This window comes from Tympanuchus pallidicinctus, unplaced genomic scaffold (assembly GCF_026119805.1).
Source record: "Tympanuchus pallidicinctus isolate F22 unplaced genomic scaffold, pur_lepc_1.0 scaffold16, whole genome shotgun sequence".
NCBI lineage: Eukaryota > Metazoa > Chordata > Aves > Galliformes > Phasianidae > Tympanuchus > Tympanuchus pallidicinctus.
Window position 1 is genome coordinate 22,347,244 of NW_026294679.1, and position 4,436 is coordinate 22,351,679.

General features: G+C 36.7%; 1 long non-coding RNA gene across 1 annotated transcript; it reads left to right on the forward strand.

Moving 5' to 3' along the window:
- The first annotated feature begins 821 nt into the window (after nt 1–821).
- On the forward strand, nt 822–3,730 carry LOC128077506 (uncharacterized). The gene is made up of 3 exons (XR_008205036.1): nt 822–944; nt 1,535–1,767; nt 3,173–3,730. It is a non-coding gene; the product is annotated as an uncharacterized LOC128077506 (long non-coding RNA).
- The last annotated feature ends 706 nt before the right edge of the window (nt 3,731–4,436 follow it).

Consider the following 4,436-nt stretch of genomic DNA (forward strand, 5'->3'; position numbering starts at 1 on the left):
TAATAAAATTATATAATTAAATAATAATAAATAATATAAAATATATATAATAATATAATAAATATAAAATATTTTATAAAATATATAAAATATAAATATAATAATATAAAAATATAATAAATAATAATAATAAAAATAATTATATAATTAAATAATAATAAAACAGCGGCACCGATCTGAGGAGAAACAAACTAATTTACTAAGTATATTATCGGAATGCAAGATAACACACTATAATACAATATAATCAGAATTGAAGCTAATAAATCAAATATAATGAGAGAGAGAATGTCTGAAAGGGTGCATAGGCCTCACCACAACGCTGAGATGAGATGCGCAGTCCAGTTGAGCAGCAGGGAGACGGGAGCAGTGTCCACGACGAAAGGCAGGCGAGAAAGAAAACTCAAGTGACCTTGCCAGGAGTTAAACCTCCTCTCCCTGACCGCAAGGTCCCCTGGGGAATGTAGTTCTTCTTCTCTTCAGGGCAGGTACCCAGGACTTGAGCATTAGCAGTTAAAGTCCCAGTGCCCCACATGATGTTATGATGTGGAATACCGAAAGCCAAAAATCACAAAACCATGACAGCTCTGGAGAACCATCAAAATGAGTATGTAGGTAATATCCATGTGCGTATCCAGTAATATCCATGTGTGTATCCAGTATTTCAGCACATGGAAATACTTATTCTGTATTAAAAAAAAACAACAAAAACCACCAAACAAAAAAAACCTCTTTCTTCTTAGTGTTGATTGCAACTTGATGGTGAATGACTTTAGATTCAGAGAGGCATCTAGATCAGAACAGTAATTACTGAATTCTCATTCCAGAGCCCTTTAACGAAGATGTCTGAAATTACGAACTATTTGAAGTAGCTGGATAGGGTGACTGGAAAACAAACTTGGAGTGAAAGAACATTATAGCTAATGAGGAAACACTGTATACTTGTAAGTGCCTATGGTCACCAGTTAGTATCTAGTCCTAAGTTTGTTTAGCATTTTCATTTCAGTAGCCTGTTTCAGATACTTTTGTGTCATGAATTCAGAGTCCAAACCAACTCGACTCAAAGCAAGACTTAAAGGGAAGCACTGATGTAGGTAACTGGAGAGGTGATGAATATTAGTTTTTTTGTGGTTTGCTTGATATTGTTTGGGAGAGGTCTGCTCTTCTAATTCCTTTATGTTGGAAATGTATAACTAGAGTGTGAATTACTTCAAGAACACATTTGTAATGCATAGGCTGAATTGCTGATTCCCCGATAAACATAATCGAGTTAAAACATCTTAAAATGAGCAAGGTAATGATACTACAAGAAGTGCATTGTCCATGTTGATGAACTGTCTTGAAAAGCTCCAAAAATAGTATTCAAGTTGACTATTGATAAAGCTAATTCTTAAAATCAGTTGCATGATATAGACAGAAAAACAGCTGTTGCAGTACCACCCTCTGTAGTGTAGGAAAAGACACCCTCTAATTCAGATCTTGCATTAGGGTCACATTCTTTCTTTTTTCCAAGTCCTCCCCAATGTTCTTCCAGATCTCATGCAAGCAAATGAAATAAACTTAAAGACTGGTAAAGTACAGAATTCCCCTAAGGATGCAGAAAAGACAAGAAAAGACAAGAAAAGACAAGAAAAGACAAGAAAAGACAAGAAAAGACAAGAAAAGACAAGAAAAGACAAGAAAAGACAAGGTTGAGGGGAGATGCTTTGGAACGCAATGCAGAGGGAGATTTTCTAGGAGAAGAGAATGGCAAGTTTTGATCACAGGGTAGGTATGAAACAGATTTAAAAAAAAAATAAAAAAAATAAAAAAATCACATCTTAAGTGATCCGAGAGGGAAAGACTTGCTTCAGTATGGAGGTACAGAATAGAACAGGTTTGCCTGTAATAAGCAGATAGTGTATTGTCAGAGTAGCTTGGCTATACATTATTTCATATCATTCGCTGTTCCCCCTAATAAATTAAATTAATGATGGTTTTGCTGACATAAGCCTTGCAGCCATAAAACTTGTGATCTACCCTTAATAGGCAGATGAGGGACTTGCAGGTAGCATGCAGCTCATCTCCATTTGTGACCTTGTGCCTAAACAGAGACCCGCTAAAAGGAGGAGGGGGGTTGGCACTCTGGGACTCTAATTCAACTTAATGCTTGAGCATGATTGAAGCTGTCTCCATAGGCAATAAAGTATGCACTACATAAGTTCTAGGAATAATGACACGATGTAAATTCATTTAATTTTAATTTTAAAAGCTTGCTCAGAGGTAGAATTACTAGAACCACTTCAGCTTTAGTGTGGTTCTTGGATCTGGCTTTTTTTTTTTTTTTTTTTTTTTTATTTTTTTTTACTTCTTGCCTCTCCAGGCAGCAGTTACTTAATTGCAAATACGGCTTTAAACATCTTATAAACTGGATATAGATTGTGTAATCACTCATAGCAGAAACCCTGTGAGTCACTGTACTGGTTTGTCTTTCTGCACTGTTACAAGCATGGTCTAAATATATATATAACCAGTGCAGTGTCCCCTCATCTATACAGTGTGCAGTCTAAATTTTGCCCGTACAATGGGTGTACATGGCAGCAAAAGATAAATGAAATGTGACTCATTGTCTTAGCAGGCATGTGCTTGCAGCCCATGTAATTACCTGTCTCCAACCAGGCTGAAAAAAGCTTGTAACCTCAGAGTGAACTCCAGCCCCAGACTTCCACACAACAAGCGGAAAAATGGCGTGCTCCAGCAGCAACTTAAAAGAGCAACACTGTGTTGCAGTGCCCTCACAAACTGATTTAAATCTGAAGGCAGGGACATGGGTTCTTAACTTTACTGATAATACAGTTTTCTACAGATTGTCTTAAAGGTTTCCTCTAGGCATTACGTGACACTATTATGCAATTTTAAAATAACACATTACAGTTTGCTATTAAAGGCGATAATGATCTTTGCTGCCTGGAAACAGCCATTCTTAGATCCTATAGTGCTATAATTATTGCTAATAATGCTGCATACTCCACTAGAAGAATTCTCCACTCACTCTGCTGTTTCTTTATTCTCGGCTTATATGAGTCCCTCTTCTACAGTGTTTTGATTCAGATGCCTTAAAATCTTTGTTACTAACTTTGCTTTGTTTTCTGGGGAAGATCTGTGTGCGTTTTCTTTGTCTATTGTGTTTCAGGGGTCATTGACCTTGACTAGTAACAAAAAAACCTAATCATTTTCACCCTATGGATGATCAAACCTTTCTACATATCAGACATCAAAAATGATGCCTCCTATTTATTTCCATGGAAACTACAACTGATAATAAGAGCTCAATAATGTTATTTGATAAAGCAAGTTCTCAGCTACAAAACATTGTTTTTCAACGTAGCCACCATGATTAGCAATACGTTTTCACCAGCCATGAACAATAACTCACTGTTTCATATCTGCTATGAAGGTGTCATTGCTGAAATTCACCACCTACTACGTCATTGTGCTCACAGCCACTGTTCGTCTCCATAAACATTCAGTAACCATTGATGAATGTGAATGGTACCATTTTTTCTTCATAGAAGTATTCAGTTCCTCACCTTTGCTTCATTCTGTCAGACGACCCCTCTGCTGCTATCTGTCACATGGCAACAACATGTAATTAAATATTGTTAGGAAGTTTCAGTCTCTACTGCCATAACATCAACATCTGCCTCTGATGCTGTGGGCCAACCTAATAAAATAGGAGGCATTACTTCCAGAGCAATTTTTTTTTTTTTTTTTAATTAATATTGCTATGAAGTATTTTTGTTGTTGTTGCAAACACTGATGGAATGCCATCAAGGACTGTTTAATTACCTGATTCTTACTAGGTTTTTAATAGAATATGTGCAGAAAAAATGTGGCATGGGTCTTACAGCAATCCTACACAAGCAGACTTTTTTTTTTCCCCACTAAATGTGAAATGCAATTGTGATTAGTTATTGTGATCTCCTGTATAGATGAGGGATGAGCTGTATGGTCCAAAGTTTTATGCCAAATAAATACTGAAAGTAAAAATAACTGCAGAAAATTCATGGGCCAGTGACAAGTAACAGCATACCCTATGTAGTGTGGAGCTGTGGGAATTTGATAACTCAACACCTACATGTTGGAGTTCATCTCTGTTCTGGAAACCAGTACTCATACGCTTGTGTTTTGTAAACATTCAAGGGGGCTGATATTTTACCACGAAGATAGTTTTCAGTGGTGGCATATAAACCTTTTTCTAAAGGAAAGACCAGGAGGCGGCTGCCTTTTAAATACAGGAGACTGTGTAGTAGGGAAATGTATGCGAATGTAATTCAATAGTTCTTTTCCTTACAGCACCAAGCCCTGATACAAATGCACTGCAGGGAGGTAAGAGGGTACTTTTAAAATGGAATCAATTAATCAAAATGCTGCTTTTCACTGGGATGTCATTGATG